Genomic DNA, 18,450 nt, shown 5'->3' on the forward strand with positions numbered 1-18,450 from the left:
GTTTGGTGTGACGGGAATTCGAACCCGAGACCCTCAGATTACGAATTTCAGAGATTCAGGTGTATTAAAACTAACTCGGACTTGTTGACTAGAGGAAGGGTAAAAGTCAGGTACGCTCGTCATCTAAATGATTAGTTTTAACTGGATAACGGGATTGATTGTTACTCTTATAACGCACTTAAGTTGAAAGTGCAGAACGTGTGCTGCGAATTATTGTAACATCGAATCTTGGACCTTCCTACCCTCAACTCTTCTCTATATAGAAAGTTACGGAGTTCACCCACACAGCCACGAGAAAGAAGTAACGTGGTAAGCACGTTTGAATTGTATGACTCAACAATTATTACGTAATTTATGCGTCAGCAGATTGTCATCCAATCACAAAGTAACATGTCAAAATAGTTATCACGATCTGTGTTCTATTGCGAATGAGATGTTTAGTTCATTAGACAGGGTTGAACATAGTTTGAAAGAACATAGAGTGTGAAAGTTTTATGAAGGAACACAGAGTGTGAACATACTGCGACGTAGCACGGAATGTGAACGTACTGTGAGGGAACAAAGAGTGTGAACTATAACAGAAACACAGATTGTGAGCACATTATAAAGGAACAGAATCTGTGAACTTTCTATGATGAAACATTGACAGTGAATGTATTATGAGGGAACACAGTTTGTAAACGTACCACGAAGAAACACATAGTGTGAACGTGCTACGACGGACAAGGGAGTGCGAACGTACTGCGAGGAAACACAGAGTGTGAACTGAACGTAGTGCAGCCTACATATAGGGACTAATCACATTATACCAGCTGTGACAAAAACATTCTGAATAAGGCATGAGTTTAATGTTTTAACACACAGTAAACAAACCATTTAACTGGAACTTAAAGAATACAAGGAGTTAAAATGGACAGAATAAAAACAAACACACGAGATAAACGTGACTGAAACATTATTTTTATTAAAGGACAATCCAGTGAAGCTTATAATCACGAGCTCTGCTGATCGCTCGAATCTCGTTCGTGTCGTTAATAAAATACCTTTATCTAACCGGTCCTGTTATTACGTAATGCTGGCGTTATTAGATGCACGATAAAATACGATAGGAAACAATAGCAAAGAGTGTGTATAAAAACCTCTCAAGTTCAACATCTGAAGGGGGAAAATAATGATAATACGATCACGAAATGAATATACTTCTATTTTTGTTATTTGACATAGCTGTCCTTTCTAATCCGATTTTAGATGAACACCGAGTGTGGTGACACGAATCAATATCTAATCTTGATTGTAGTCAAACCTGCAAGAATATAAACGGAACAAACCTGCCATTATTATCACGAACAATGCAGAACCGAGTGATTCAATATCCGTTTTAAATACGAACATAACGATAGATAAATATTTGAAAATGTTCGATGAAATTTATATGTTTCTTTTTTGGGAGGGTGGAGTAAGAATGTTTTTTTTTAATAATTCGTGAAACAGCAGCACAACCATGACTACCATTTCACTATACTTTGCAGTAGATGTTCGTCTTCAGTACGTTAGACAGGAGGAGAAGACGTTTTATTATACTTTACAGTATATGTCTGCCATCCAGGAAATTTCTTGAACTCACAGAAGAGGTTGTATAGTATAATCACATTCAAAGCCAACACATCAAAGTTAACGATGAAGCCAATACATCAGAGTTAAGGATGAAGCCAACACATCAGAGTTAAGGATGAAGCAAATACACCAAAGTTAACGATGAAGCCAATACATCAGAGTTAAGGATGAAGCAAACACATCAGAGTTAAGGATGAAGCAAATACATCAAAGTTAACGATGAAGCCAATACATCAGATTTAAAGATGAAGCCAACACATCAGAGTTAAGAATGAAGCAAATACATCAAAGTTAACGATGAAGCCAATACATCAGAGTTAAGGATGAAGCCAACACATCAGAGTTAAGGATGAAGCAAATACATCAAAGTTAACGATGAAGCCAATACATCAGATGTAAGGATGAAGCCAGCACATCATAGTTAAGGATGAAGCAAATACATCAAAGTTAACGATGAAGCCAATACATCAGATTTAAGGATGAAGCCAATACATCAGAGTTAAGGATGAAGCCAATACATCAGAGTTAAAGATTTCATTTACAAACAATCACCAAGATGTTTCTTCAGATGCACAAAACACAGATATTAGAAGATGAGTATCATCTACTTATTCATCATTTGTGGATATTCAGTGTCTTAGTATCGCTTGTCACCATTGTTTCTAATGGAAATTTATCACATAACTGAAGAAAACTAAATCTTACTCTCATGCTATGGATTCTTTTGGGACATCTCTATTTTGAACTGTATCTCGTGCTGCCATGACAACAGCTTCACGTGACATTCTCGTGCTACGAGAGTATGCTAGCAAAAACATTATCAACTAACTGCATAATGGAACATAACAAACGACAGCAATGACGATCAATAAAGATAAATTATGATATTTCAAGAGGAAGGAAAAGAGTGATTTTGGTGAAATAATGCTTTATTTATTTTGTATCGGGTTGGTTTAATTCTGCATTAAAGTTATTTTTAAATATTAAGGGATAGTGCTTTCCCGCGACTGGCTGCTGACAGCGAAAGGAAGTGGGAATTGAGACGGTCTGGGTTCCAACACTCAACTTCAAACTAGTAACTGATTCTCCTCAGTTGCTAGCAAGTTTTCCATTGGCGTTTGATTTTGTTTGATAGATTGAATATCTCCAACGCCTTTGAGTGTTATGGCCATAAGCCGTTATCCGTTATGACTTCATAACGACTGCCAGGGTAGTGGAGGTGTTACTGAGTTTCAATTTCATTACTTTGTTTCTGGTTTGTATTAAATTCATTATTATTCTATAGTGCTGATTTTAATCGCCTATGGATTACATAGCATTCTATATATATATATACACACAGACGGCGCCTGCACCACTACTCTATTTATTGTATCCCAGCCGGCCTTATAATCCCGTAATCCGAGGGTCGCGAGTTCGAATCTCCGTCACACCAAACACGATCGCCTTTTCAGAGGTGGGGGCGTTATAATGTTACGGTCAATCTCACTATTCGTTGGTGAAAGAGTAGCTCAAGAGTTGACGGTGGGTGATGATGACTAGCTGTCTTCCTTCTAGTCTTACACAGTTAAATTAGGGACGGCTAGCGCAGATAGCCCTCATGTGGCTTTGCGCCAAATTCCAAAACAAATCCAAACCTTATGAACCCTGGGATTAGGTGAAAATTTTCGTAGGCACTGGATATGTCAGGTATAGTTGACACAGTATAACATACTCCCACGTGCTTTCATTCATGGGTTCTTATAACTTATCTGTATCGTTCTGTGCGTCTACAGAATATTTATATATATATAAAATAATCTTAACATCGCTTGTGGAACGCTAGCAATTTCAGACGCTACTACGTTATTTCCAAGGCAGGTTTCACGAGTGGGTGGAGCGACCTTCTCGTGGAGTCGTAACGTGTTCTTGGCTTATTACCATCAGCCCACGGACAAAAGCAATATTCAGCTGCTTAACGTGAGCGTTGTGCTTATAGCAATGCCTGATTAGAAACGGTAACCATTTGAGAACGAAGACACGCCTAATGCACAGATAGAAAAAAAACAACAACAACAAACTCAAACAGACATCAAGTTCGACCTCGAGGCCACTGTTTGCGTAAGTGGCCGGCTCCACCCATGGTAGTACGTCAAGAAAATGACAGTAAACATTCAGTGCCCTTGGCTATTTTCCTGATACTAAACCGACATGATTAAAAAGTGCAACCCTTTGACGCATATATGATAAGAATTATCGACTACAAATGTCATTAGCGAGACTTGACGTTTCGGAGGTAATTTGTTGGATAACAATTTTAATAACATCTTTATTTTTTTTACTGTCTCCGTAAATATTTCCAGTAAACAAAGTGTACAAAGCATTCCGACTCTTCACTTTATAGGTTACCCGCCGACCGGCGAGGCCTTTCGTCTAATACCAGAATTCGTATAATGCTAGTAGAGAAATACACGGTTACGATTACTATATTATTATACAATATCACAGCAATTACCGACAGACAGATCATGCTTTGTAGACCACGTGACCTCATGACTTGTGAAGTCTCGTTTGAATTACAGTTTTGAATGTTGTAAGCCCAATCGACCTGATAGATTGTGACATTGGGCAAAAGATGTGGTTAAAATATATTACATACTTTTCTTGCTGGAAATCTGTATGCAGTCAGTAAGTAAAACTGTCATCAGTCTGATTTTGATACAATGTCACATAAGTTATTCAATCAATATATATACTTTGTCAGGCTACGCATTATAGACTATAATATTTGTGGTCATGTATGCATCGAATACAATTTGACTTTTTTTGTCTCTCTTAAACATACCAAAATTGTTAGCTGCGCCCCAACTTGCAGGTTCCTCAGTGTTAAGTCCGGGCGCTTATAACGCTAACCATCTGGTGCACATCACAGATAAGCCATAAAGTAGGTTTGCGCTTAACAACAAACCAACGAACAAACAAATACTAGATGTAGGATTCCAAACCAGATAGGCCCGGCATGGCCAGCTGGTCAGAACGTTTGACTCGCAATCTGAGGGTCGCGGGTTCGAATCCCCGTCGCACCAAATATGCTTGTCCTTTCAGCCGTGTGGGCGTTATAATGTGACAGTCAATCCCATTATTCATCAGTAAAATAGTAGCCCAAGAGTTGACCGCAGGTAGTGATGACTAGCTGCCTTCCTTCTAGTCTTATACTGCTAAATTAGGGACGGTTAGCACAGATAGCCCTCGTAGTTTTGCGCGAAATTCAAAACCAAATCAGCTTTAATTCGTTGTAAGTTCTCCAACCCCAAGGGCACGTTCTCCAACTTCAAGGGCACGAACACGCGCTGATTATTATGGAAGACAATAAAATCAAATGGAAACTACTAGTTTTTTTAATTAGAAATATTGTTTTAGTGTGTTTTTTACTCTAATATAAATAGAGTTCTATCAATAGTACAAAATGTGTATCATTCTCAACATGTTAAAAGAATAGCCACAGCATTTTTAACTTACATTTAAAGTTCGTTTTATTAGCAATAAATCAGAAACTGAAACATAACTAGTACTTGACACATCTTTTCAGATAGTAATGTTTAACTAGTCCGACAGAATTTATGGCAGACCATTCTCGAGCGATCAATAAAAATCATATACGTTAATACAACAAATTCGTCTGTACCACCAAAATTCACCCACTTTAAATTTATTTCATCAGTCTCGAAGTAATTATTTAGTCACCACATTTTTAGTAAAAAAAATGAAATGTTATAGTGAACAAGAGTACTTATTAATTTTGAAAGAGACTTAAATAGCACTCGAGCTTTTCACTGTATTCTAGGGTAGGAAATAGAAAACATAGTGCGAACACTCCGACACAAAATTTCACCACTTTTGGATGTACGGAGGATAAAAGACATTTGAGACTAATAAAGGTTTATTTTTCTTTATTTTTAGGGTCAAGTACATAATGTATGTGTTAAAACACCAAAATAATATTTATTAATTAACACTTATTCACAACTTGAAAGGTGTTAAACATCTAAACCAAATTTCAACATTTTCGACTGAACAAATGATGAAATATATTTGGAAGTAATAAACGTTGAATTATTTTTCTTTATGTTTTAAGACCAATTAGGTAATATATTTGTTAAAATTCCAAAAGAATGTTTATTAATTAACATTTACTTACCCTTTAAAAGTTTGTAGACACTGACTACATAACGTTAGTAATAAGAGGCCTATATGTAGTCTATTTTAAGCATTAGGCCTAATACCTAAGCCTAACGTAAGGCTCCACTGAATCACTACTTCGTAAATTTTATTTTGGTTTTGAGTACAATTCAGTGTCATAAAACTTATGAATAAAACTATTTTGCTAATATATCATCGAAGTTATTTAAAACAGTAAAGAATAAAAATAAACATTTCTAACAAATCAATATGAATATTGAAAATTCAATATAAACACTGTGGATGACCTTAGAAAAACCAGGGGATAGTTTTGTTGCTAAGTGACGATGTATATTGCTGAGTATTACCAAAAAAGGAGTGTGAAAGTTATTGCGACAGAGTGACAAAGGAGATAAGCCTTTTATAGCTGGTGATAGTTATTTAAAATGTATCAAGCATGGTTATCTCAAAAATTATTTCAAATAACATCTTATCTGCTAATAATATTTTCATATATCAACCAGGGCGTGGTTATATTTTGCATTCATGATAGAGAAACGTAAAAGTTTAGAAGAAGGATGGACCAGACCTCGTGCTTTTTTTAAAAACCCCACCTATCGTTGATTGTACTGAGTTTGTTTGTTTGCTGAATTTCACGCAAAGCTATACGAGAGCTATCTGCGCTAGTCGTCCCTAATTTAGCAATGTAAGACTAGAGGGAAGGCAGCTAGTCATCACCACCCACCGCCAACTCTTGGATTACTCTTTTACCAACAAATAGTGGGACAGATTGCCACATTATAACGCCCCCCACGGCTGAAAGGGCGAACATATTTGGTGCGACGGGGATTCGAACCCGCGACCCTCAGATTACGAGTCGAGTGCCTTAACCACCTGGCCATGCCGGGTATGTACTAATTTTATAAGTCAATCTTAGAACAAATATCTTATTATACTTTTTCCAGACCCTTTAAAGACTTATGGCATAGAATTCCATTGGACATACCTTGGTAGACTTGACAGATGAATGTTCAAACATAATTGCTGTTATTACATAATCTTCAGGTAGCTTTCACAATGAAAACAGTCATTGACTTTGAAATGTGCTTGGAACCTGTTGGTCTTCTGGATTGTCAGCCTTCGTCAAATTCTTTTGCTCATTATGTTACTAACGGTACCAAGAGATATGTCCAGCTTCGTCGCAATACCTTTATAAGTCGGAGGATTCTCTTTCGTAAACTTAGTTTTCACTTCGCGAATGGGGGAGTTTCTTTGTGGTAGCTTGGAGTTTTGAAAGCCAAATGTTGTTCTAAGCGTGATGATTGGATAGATTCTCTGGTTTTACATTGTTTAACAGTCTTCGTACACAAATATTCTTTGTCTGGAATGATTGTGACATACTTTTCCAGTCTGTATTAGTGGCGTCGTTGAATACTTGGGAATTCACCATGAACTAAATTAAAAAAAATGTTAAATGTGTCGTATATAGCAGCATAAGTTGTTCTCTTCATAACACAGCATTGTATAAACGAATGCTACAAACAATATTTACTTTAGATGAAAAAGTAAGGAAATGGATCCACGCTGCCGCCATACTGGTAAATGTGGATAAGTGAGATTTCCTGAATGGATTTGCTTTTGGATTTGTTGTGAATTTCGCGCATAGCTACACGAGGACTATCTGTGCTAGTGTCCCTAATTTACCAGTGAAGGCAGCTAGTCATCACCATCCACCGCCAACTGTTAGGTTACTCTTTTAACAACGAACAGTGGAATTGACTATTATATCATAACGCTCATACTGCTAAAAGGACGAGCAAATTTGGTGGGACAGATATTCGGATCCTCACTAACATATTAACATTAGATAGTTGGGCCAGACATGTGTAATGAATAGCATTCCCTGAGGATTCACGGTTCGCAACACACTTTTGCAACAACAAAAAAAGGCGTCTTGCACTACAAAACCGTGGGTGTGTTATAAGAGTAACAGTGAATTCCCACTATTCCATCAGACAAGAACAGCCATATAATACTATGTAACACAAATTTTGTTCCTGGATAGTATGTGTTATTTCTTAATTGCTTATGTTGTAAAAGTACAGAAAATGGCCATTATTCCCTTCAAACTTTGCTTTTGTGACCTGGATAATGAAATTTATTTTCTATGTAAAAACGGGCAAATTTGCACATTTTCATTTGCATAAGGTCTGAATGAAACAACATATGAATCAAGATTTTCATGTATTTAAACTAAAGTTACACAAACATGTTTATAAGTGAGTAGTTTTCGAAATTTGCGACTGAAATGTAAATCACTTTCACGTATCAGCCCCCAAATATAGTCTCCCATCATGTTTTCGTTATACGCGCCCAGGTCACAAAAGCAAAATTTGAAGAGAAAAATAGGTCTTTTTTCCATTTACTTTAGACATAAGCAATTGGGAAATAACACTTTCTGCCCCGGAACAAAGAAAAATTAAGCATTTTATTACATAATGTAACTGGCGACAGCTAATACTAATTAGCTGTTTTTACTTTAACCATTCATTTCACAACTGATTTTACAGGTTCAACAATACACCTTATTTTATATTTTCTGTTATTCCACTTCTGAAAACTACATACCAGTCTTCCCTTTGATAAAATATTTCCCAAGGACCGTTGTGTTGCTCATTACCAATCTTGTGTGTTATCGCTACAATGTATAGAATGCTGGGTGAAGCTACATCGCAGGTAGGAAACACTACATTAGTCATAAAGTGTGTGTGTGAGTGGTAAGCGTGCGCGGTTAAAACAAAAGAGAATAAATCATGCGCATCTTGTTTGAAACTGATGCGTTCAAACCATCAAATACTGAATCAAATGCACACAAACTATCACAGCACATGTGTGCATTTCTGTTCATCCTTAGACGACAGCGCTAATGAGTTAGAAGGTTCTTTTCGTATCTGATAACGAATCTGATGAATGCGGATTCCAAGTTATATTGGGAGTCGTGTTGTTCACAAAATGCTGTGATGTTTATTTTTATTCAAATTTCGTGGGAAGCTGAAAAACGTGAGTCACCATTATCAACGTACCTGACCTATGACCTTTTGGTAAGAAGCCTGGAAACCTCGATGAATTCGTATGCCACGTGGTACATGTGTGACCCAAGTCATATATTCCGAGTCGGTATCTGCATACAAACTGTGTTACCTCAGTTTCGTGCACATGTATTTTGTCAAGTCTTATCGAATGCAGCTAAACCTTACGTGGACAAGGAGGTGGGCGGGGGGAAGAAAAACTAACTTTCAATCTCCCCTGGACTTTTATAAAATTAACTGCTATTAGGGTAAGCCGTTATCATATCATTTTAGCATAATTCAAATGTAACACACGTAAACTCTACATATAATACCACACAACAAAAATTCGTTGACCTCGGGTTAAATTGAAATTACTCGGGGGTCAAAGGAACTACTTCACAAAGGACATACATCTGTTTCTTAACAGTTTAAATATATATTATATTTTTTGCTAATGCGTTACTCTCTTTATAGCTAGGGAAAACGACAACAACAAAAATATGTGGAGTCGTTTAGTTCGTTTTAATAATAACAATAAATATTTCATAACACCTCGAAATAAAGTTCTTCTGTCCATCCGCAAGATTTTACTTTTACGGTTGTGCCTTCCAGTGGTCAGGTAGTGTGTTTGCAGATTTATAATGAACAACGCTAGAAATCGGGTTTCGATACTCGTGATGGACAGAGCACAGATAACCCATTGCGTAGCTCTGGGCTTAACATTCAACAATCAATTAAAGTGTGTGTGTTTTAAAAAAGTCACACGGTCACATTTGTGGAACTTACCAATCGGTCTTTAAACACGTGCTGTGTCAGTGTTGTAATTTGTATATCTACGGAGTGATAGAGCTGCCCTGCCTGACTGGCACAAATCACGAGTCTACGTTTTTTTGTTGTTTTTTTTGTCTTTAATTATTTGTCCGTCTTTTAACCGACTTTAAACAAGCACACTTAATAATATATGTACATGTATCAGCTTTAACAAGCTAATGAACTTTACCGGGCTTTCACACCATATGCTACACAAAGCCACCGTGACTAAAGACTTTGGCTCCTATACGTACGTCACGTACCATTGTCACTAGCATGAAACAGAAAGAAAGAAACAAGTGGTGGCCTTTAAGGATCATTCATAAAAACCCCAACATTTTTTAACGGTCACACGAACTTACCATCAAATAGCATACGTTGTCACGTGCCTAACAATTTAGCGTGACTCAAGCGATTATTACCTATTGGTATAAGGAAACAAAACTAATTCGTATCTAACTTAAGGTATTATTGTTAGGCCATTTAAACCTGCATTATTAAACTATTATATGGATCAGTATAGGCTAATAACAGAAGTGGCTTAGCTTCAAGTTGGAGGCTTTTACTTCTATACCTGGTGGTTTTATCTCTACGGTGGGTACTCTTTGTTCAGACTCAGATATGTGTGAGTAAAAAGAATCCCTTGAGATCAGTTTCTGGCAGACCTCCAAACCGTAAAGGCAAACAGTGAGGTACAGTCAAACGTATCATCACACAGCCGTAACTATGTCGTATTTTCGAAGAACACATGAGGCTGTATCATGTTTTAGGACTACAGCAACAAACGGTATGATAGTCAGAGAGAATGTTGGTCGTGATCTGAGAGAGAGGTTCCAGTTGTTCCCCCCAGTGGCACAGCGAAATGTCCCTGGACTTATACTGCCAGAAACCCCGGGTTTCGATTCACCTGGTGCGTAGAGCACAAATAGTTCTTTGTGTATCATTGTGCTTAATAACAAACAACAACAACCGATCAATTTAAGAAAATCAATAATTATTAATACTATTATTACTATTATTAATACTATTTCACGCATTTATACAGACTAACAGAGAAGAACTATCCTCAAGTTTCCTCATGAGGGTGCGACTCAGCTGTAACCTAGAACTTCACCCCTGTTTGAAGATTTGTTTGATTGTTTTTGAATTTCGCGCAGAGCTACACGAGGGCTACCTGCGCTAGCCGTCCCTAATTTAGTAGTGTAAGACTAGAGGGAAGGCAGCTAGTCATCACCACCCACCGCTAACTCTTGGGCTATTATTTTACCAACGAATAATGGAATTGACCGTCACATTATAACTTCCCCACGGCTGAAAGGGACGAGCATGTTTGTTTTGAAGGGGTTTCGAACCCGCGATCCTCAGATTACGAGTCGAGCGCCTTAACCACCTGGCCATGCCAGGGCCCTAGTCTGAAGGTTCAACCAACTTTTATAGTTGAACTAATTACCCTAGTTACACTCATCACAATAACATATAATAATATTAATATTAACGCCAGTGTACAAACCGCAGGAAATACCAGTCTTGGGTGAACTCAGGTATAATATTATCATTACGTAAAGTCAGAAAACTGAAGAGGAGGGGCCACTAGGGACACGTGAAATCTACGTTTTTTTAACAAAGTAAGGAGTAACTTTAAAAACAAAAACATTATAGCGTTAAAAATATAGTAAAACAGGCAAAACTGCGTGGTGATCCTAAAAACTATACCGTGGGCCTCAGATGCTAGCATCCTTATTGACTCAGTTTAAATCGACATTTCTTTTTGAAAATCAGTAAATATACGGAAGGTGTTTCTATAGATTCACAGTGCTTCTAACACGTGTGAGTTTAAGAAAATCGGGAAGTGTTCACACCCAGAGACTCAAGGTCAAAATCACGCACCTGTCCATCTGTCGATCCAGAATGTACAAACATTTTGGAATGTTTATACTTAACACGTGAACGACATTACATATCTCTTATCATGGACTTGGCATGCCTACTCTGTTACGGTGTTTGACTCACAATCTCAGGGTCATGTGCTTGAATCCCCGTCGCACCAAACATGCTCGCCCTACAGCCGTGCGGGCGTTATAACGTATGATCAATCCCACTATTCGTTGATAAAAGATTAGCACAAGAGTTGACGGTGGGTGGTGATAGGTAACTGCTTTGTCTATAGTCCTACACTGCTACATTAGGATTGGCTGGTACAGAAAGTCCTCGTGCAGATTCACGCGAAATTCATAAGAAACACACAAACATGTCTGATACATATATACAAACTTTAAAGTATGCATGCTTAGACCAACATGAGGAGTTAAAGACACACAAACATTTATATTTATGCACTCACACACCCGTTAAAACATCCAGACCAAAGTCTGAGGTAAAAAGCCTTTCGAAACCTTAATAATGGCTAATTGGTGTGTTACACCCTAGAGGCATAATAATTACAATCTCGTTACTTTCAGACGAGCCCAGGTTACCTCGGCTAAAGTCCGCGTCAGTACATAGCAGCATGTGTAGCTCTCGCTAGTTATTCCTTAAGGTAGTTAGTTACGAATAGGCTGTAATATAAATATATGCATGTACTTGTCGAAGAACGAAACCACAAAATTGTAATTGTCTTCTCTGGAAAAGAAAATACGCTACCTATATGTAGAGTAATAGACTCTTAAAGATCAAACCACGAAGAGACTTTACTGCAGTAAAAAAGACAGTAAGTGATTGCAAGCACTGCGAGGAAGAATGAATTATTATGTTTTTACCGTTTCAATTGTTATTATTTCTATACAGTTCATTTACCGTTAAGAAAATGTTGATCCAAATCTAGGCCTAAGGAAATATTATCTTCTGTGTGCATTAAAAAAACAAAACAAAAACGACTGAAAGACAACATTTTAAACAGAGTTTGAGTTATCAACTATAATTTTGTAAGGTTTTAAATTAAGATCTGTACAATGAGTTACTGTGTTGTGCCCAACGAAGAGATCGAACCTCTAACTTTAGTGTTTATTGGCTCTCATCAACCTTACTGTTGAGACACGGAGAAGAAAGGATTTGTTATAATTCAAAACATATTTCTTACCAAGATATGAAACTTCCAAGGAATTCTTATTTGAATATTTTACTACCATAACCATCCATACTGACCAGAAATGCCCGGCATGGCCAGGTGGTTAAGGAACTCGACTCGTAATTTGAGGGTCGCGGGTTTGAATCCCCGTCGCACCAAATATGCTCGACCTTTCAGCCGTGGGGGCGTTATAATGTGACGGTCAATCTCGCTATTCGTTGGTAAAAGAGCAGCCCAAGAGTTGGCGGTGGATGGTGATGACTAGCTGCCTTCCCTCTAGTCTTACACTGCTAAATTAGGGACGGCTAGCGCAGGTAGCCCTCGAGTAGCTATCATCACCATCCTCCGCCAACTCTTGGGCTACTCTTTTACCAGCGGATAGTGGGATTGACCGTCACATTATAACGCCCCCACGGCTGAAAGGGCGAGCATGTTTGGTGTGACGGGGATTCGAATCCGCGACCCTCAGATTACGAGCCGAACGCCTTAACACACCTGATCATGCCGGGCCTCATTCCAGTGAAAACAGAGATATAAACAAACGCATAGTAAAAGAATCTCTACTTATACAGCAACTAAAACCAAAATTAAACCAACATAAAGGAACACCTTTACACCTGTACTAATTAATAACCTAACATCCACCTGCAACGCCCCCCTACAATCCTATACCCGTTTATACTCTCGTCTCGAAGACGTGTCCGTTAACGGTCACATTCAAACTCTCTCTTTCTTAACCTGAAGATGACCTAGGAAGGTCGAAACGTTGTTCTCTCCTTATCAATAAAAGTGTTAATACCAATATCAGTCGTTCTGAGACAGAATATTTTAATTAACCAAACGTAAATGTACAACGACCAGCAATGGGTTTAAAATCCTGATATACAAGAAGGACATTTCCTTTCCTTATCCTCACGTAGCTACGCTTGTATACATATAAGGAAGCTATATTTACGTGCAGAGGGACATACTTATTTATTCGTGTATTGTCACTATCCGTAAATATCCACTTTTTCATTGTCTCGCTTTGTGTTTTTCTTTTGTTTTGTTCTTAAGCTGTCAAAGCACGATCATAACTAATTATACTTGTCGTAAGACATTAGTATCAGGCGTACGTTTCCTAACACTAGATTCTTTATGTGGTCCCTTAAGGTTTCTGAAAAGGAGGGCGTATAAATAGTGTCCGCCACATTTACTGTTAAAAGACACGTTTCATTCGACAACTATGCTCATACAAGATAAAATATTTTATTAAACGGTGTGCCAACTATCAGCTATAATTTCTTATCAAAAATATTATTAATGTTTCGTTTCGCGTGCCCAACATTATATAACCAATACTTCTCAAACACCAATTGCTTGTTGTTGTCAACAAAGCGCAAAGCTACACAATAAGCACTGTCCACCACGGGTATCAAAACCCTATTTTCAGCGTTATAAGTCCTCAAACTTTTCGCTGATGCCTTCAAGTGGCACGGTTTCCAATAAAATGATCTTTATTCAGTAAACAACAACAAAAAGTAGTTATTGTTTTTAATTGTATTTATTTATAGAAACGTGATTGGACAATGAAGTGACTCGCATCAACTCTTACCAAATGTATGCGTAATCGCCACACGAACTCTGCCAATAATGTTTCAGACACTTATTAACATGCTCAATCGATGAAAAGTTTTTCCTCATGTTAGACCGACCCATAATACTCTAACCTCCGATTTTAGTAAATGGTCTGATGACGTCATGGGTTAGTGGGTGGAAGGTAATGGTGCTGTGCAGAGAAAGGTTATGACCTCATTTTTGGTATTCATGTATCATTTAAACCAACAAACAAATAAAACAAACCAATAAATTCTTCAACTTTGATACAGGTGAGATGACCGTGAATAAGTAGAGGAAAGAAGTGACGTACCTACGGTACCCGGATGTAACTTAGTGAACTTAATCGTTTGATTTGTACAAAATCACGAAGCATCAGAGTTCAGATAGAAATAAAGACACACAGAAACACATCAACAAAACAAACGGTACCTGAAGTGACCCAGGGTCTAATAACACTTAACTTACTTGGCATATCTGATCAGATGAACCCTACATAAACACACGCACTGCTTTCAGGTGTAGTGGCAGAGAACTTTGCCAGCGGCGTATAGCAACAGGTCAAATCGCCGTTGGCAGTTCTAATTTTATATACTTATCTGTAGTTACCCTTGGCAGGTTTGTCCAATTATTTTAAGCTCCGAGTCACAAAGAGCGAGGCAAGGCTTATCTGATTGCTGCTGCGTCACGGCTCCGCAGTGTAGCGTGACATTAACATCATGATGGAGTCACGGGTGCAAAACTCTCGATTTAGATAATCGGTCATGTGACACATCAACATCATGGCGGGTTTTCACCTTTTTGTTCGATTGGGTCGTAAGATCACGAAGCTAAGCCTAAAAATATATATATTATGCCAGGTATCTCAAGCACAAGATAATCTAATAAGACAGCAGCTGTATTAGCGTCGCTTAGAGATGGTGTGGCTTCCTTATGGTTCCGCTATAAACATAATTTGACACACCGAATAATTGCACTCAGGTTGCTTAAGTTGACGATAATTTCCAGCTCACGCAATTTAGTCACACGTTATGGAGGTCACGCGATGTTATTGTCTTAAAAATTTAGATTGTTTGTATAGTTTGAAATAATAAACTATGCCTACCTATTTCTATACCGAAGCTTTCGTGAAACACGAATAAAAGGTTCATTAAAGCCAAAACTAACTATCTATACTACTTTTGAAACACAGCTTTAGGATTATTATTCCACAGATTTGCCGCTGTGTCAATTTGGGACCTAATGCTGACACCATGCGGAAAAAAATCAAACTTAAACATCAAAATTACAACAAAATAACGAATATACGTTTAACGACCATGTCGAATTTAATTCACTTGATTCTTAGAAAACGGCTAAGCCTAATGATTTATTTCTCGCTACTTGAAAATGAAAAGCGTTAATCAGAAAAAGAAACCAACTTTACCATGTTGAAATATTTTTATCCACAATCTAGTTTAAATGATCTTTCACCTATTGTCGTGGCTACTGTGCGTTAGTCTTTTTTTCTTTTTTAATCAGTGTCTTATATCTTGGAGACAGTTTTTCAAAAAGTATCCTTTCCAGAATTTTGGAGAGAGGCAAACCAATACACTCCGCACCGTTTCGCAGTGGGACACAGCAAGAATGCAGTTTGTAAACATGGCCAAAGAGTGAGTAAACCACAATGATGCATAATTCTTTCTTCAGATTATATGTAATGGGAATAGGTACAGTCACATGTAATACGAAAAACACAATATTTACAAGTAATAGGCCTTTTGTATGAAGCCAGTTAAACGATGCAATTAATCCAGATTTCAGCACGACTCACTCTCGTGCCCTCTACTGGTAGGAATTTTTTTTTTTCTTTTGGTAGTTTTGGTTACCGAATATTTATTTTTCTGTACTAAGAAATATTCTATTTTATTTTTCTGCTTGTTCACACTGCTGTAAAGACGAGAATCACGTGATCAAAGTGAACTGATTTGATTTGTTTTGAATTTCGCGCAAAGCTGCACGCAGGCTATCTGCGCTAGTTGTCCCTAATTTAGCAGAGTAAGACTAAAGGGAAGGCAGCTAGTCATCACCACCCACCGCCAACACTTGGGTGCTTTTTTTTTACCAACGAATAGTGAGATTGGCCGTAAAATTATAACGCCCCCACGGCTGAAGGGCGATCATGTTTGGTATGACGGGGATTCGAACCCGCGATTCTCGAATTACGAGTCGAGTGCCTTAACCACCAGGCCATACTGGGCCCAAAGTGAACTGAAATAATGTGATGAAACGGAATTGTGGATTATGTGAACAAACTAACCTAAGGACTGTGTCCAGACCTTGTTATCGTTACATAAACAAAACAAACGGAGTAAGCCAACAGTAGCTCAATACATTGGATAAAACATCTGACCCTTGTCTGCATGCTACTTCAAGTTCAATCCTCATAACACCAAAGAATACAACACAGTCCTTTTACGAACGGCTCCCGCTAGTACAGTCGGTAAGTCTGTGGATTTACAACCCTAAAATCAATGGTTCGGTTCTCCTCCGTCGGCTCCGCAGATAGTCCGATGTGATTTTGCTACAGTGAAGCACACTCTTTTAAAAATTATACCTAAAAATGACAAAAACCAAGTTGAATAACAAGATAAACTGTCCATTTCTGGATTATGTCTGAAATGACACAATATTTAATAGCCAAATGGAATTGCTAGTTAGTTTGCAACTTTACACTGAAAACCAGCCAAATACGCAGCAAGGTGGTGTAGTGTTGACTTTAGTTTGTACACGTGGTTTAATTAACGGTTGTTACCGAAACCTATTTTAGCTATCTTTTGAAATAAAGGCTTCGAGCTTTGGTTCTACGACTTCAGTTCTGAGTAAATGTGATTAAATTTAGTTTCAAGACATTCTGCATATTGTAAGAAGCCAGTTACTGCTTACAGTGTTTTGGAAGACTGTATAATACCTCGTTTTTATTCAGTATTCTTTTGGAAAGTGCGCCATATTTTGATATCTACAAGATGACGCGATGATAAGTAATTTCCCTGTAGGCGCCTTCTCAGCAAGTTTTTGTTAAAATCTCATTAGTAACCATTCTATAAAGATAGTGTTGGTGTCTTGGTTATCTTTATTTTGTAAATAGGTCATAAACATTACAAATATATATATATATATATATATACATGCATAAATTATTTAACTCCCCATTCAACGTTGACTATCAGCGCCCTCTACCGGCAACACCCGAGAATGCCTAAATGGACGGCCGGTGCAGGGCGTTACCCCCTCGGCGCGTGGATCACGCATGGTATACATGCTCTGGCAAGCTACCAGCTGTCTTTGAACTTTGTCCAAGATATACAAACGCCCAGAGGCTGTTGTTGAATGATAATCCTGAGTGCCGCTTTAGAATCTGTTTTACCACACATAACAAGCATGCAGCTGTTACTTCAGGTACCCTACAAAGATCAAATGCATCTTATCGGGTTTCTTTTAGTGCATCACATTAAACGTGATACATTTTAGGAGCTACTCCTGCTAATTTAGTCACGTAGAACCTTCCAGAATAATTCGTGATGACAAGAAACCCCCTTGAAGTAAAAATGTATTCTAAAAACGGCTGGTATTGGTATTAAAACTTTGATTAAAGTAAAGTTTTTAATATCCACACAAGCCGTCTTTAGAATACATTTCCAGAAGACTCAGACAAAGTTGACTATTCTGCAATACGCAGCTTGTCGTATACTTATTTTTTTTACTCGGAAGTTTTCCTTCTGTTCTTTAATTCCTGGGCGCGGCATGGCCAAGCGTGTTAAGGCGTGCGACTCGTAATCTTAGGGTCGTGGATTCGCATCCCCATCGCGCCAAACATGCTCGCCCTTTCAGCCGTGGGGGGCGTTATAATGTGACGGTCAATCCCACTATTCGTTGGTAAAAGAGTAGCCCAAGAGTTGGCGGTGGGTGGTGATGACTAGCTGCCTTCCCTCTAGTCTTACACTGCTAAATTAGGGACGGCTAGCGCAGATAGCCCTCGAGTAGCTTTGCGCGAAATTCCAAACAAAGAAACAAAATGTTTGATTCCTTAGGGTTTGAAATCACACAGACAAGCCAACTGTGTGACTTTATATCTTCTGAAATTAAACTGCGACATGT

General features: G+C 38.0%; 1 protein-coding gene and 1 long non-coding RNA gene across 4 annotated transcripts in view; one reads left to right on the forward strand and one right to left on the reverse strand.

Annotated features, from left to right (window-relative positions):
* The window catches only part of LOC143254308 (uncharacterized), a 405,605-nt gene that overhangs the window by 190,832 nt on the left and 196,323 nt on the right, over positions 1-18,450 (reverse strand). The window contains exon 1 of one of the 3 annotated variants that reach the window (XM_076509282.1): positions 14,782-14,920. The exons of 1 other annotated variant lie outside the window; for it this stretch is intronic. The gene's annotated coding sequence lies outside the window, so the exon portion shown is untranslated. Of the gene's footprint in view, positions 1-6,778; positions 7,131-14,781; positions 14,921-18,450 lie in introns of those variants that run through there. One more of the 3 variants, XM_076509283.1, reaches the window with a different exon arrangement.
* LOC143254310 (uncharacterized) overlaps positions 1-18,450 on the forward strand; it is a 210,617-nt gene that overhangs the window by 1,123 nt on the left and 191,044 nt on the right. The window contains exon 2 of the long non-coding RNA XR_013030133.1: positions 15,880-15,965. This is a non-coding gene — a long non-coding RNA (uncharacterized LOC143254310). The remainder of the gene's footprint in view (positions 1-15,879; positions 15,966-18,450) is intronic.

This window comes from Tachypleus tridentatus, chromosome 6 (genome assembly GCF_004210375.1).
Source record: "Tachypleus tridentatus isolate NWPU-2018 chromosome 6, ASM421037v1, whole genome shotgun sequence".
Classification (NCBI taxonomy): Eukaryota; Metazoa; Arthropoda; class Merostomata; order Xiphosura; family Limulidae; genus Tachypleus; species Tachypleus tridentatus.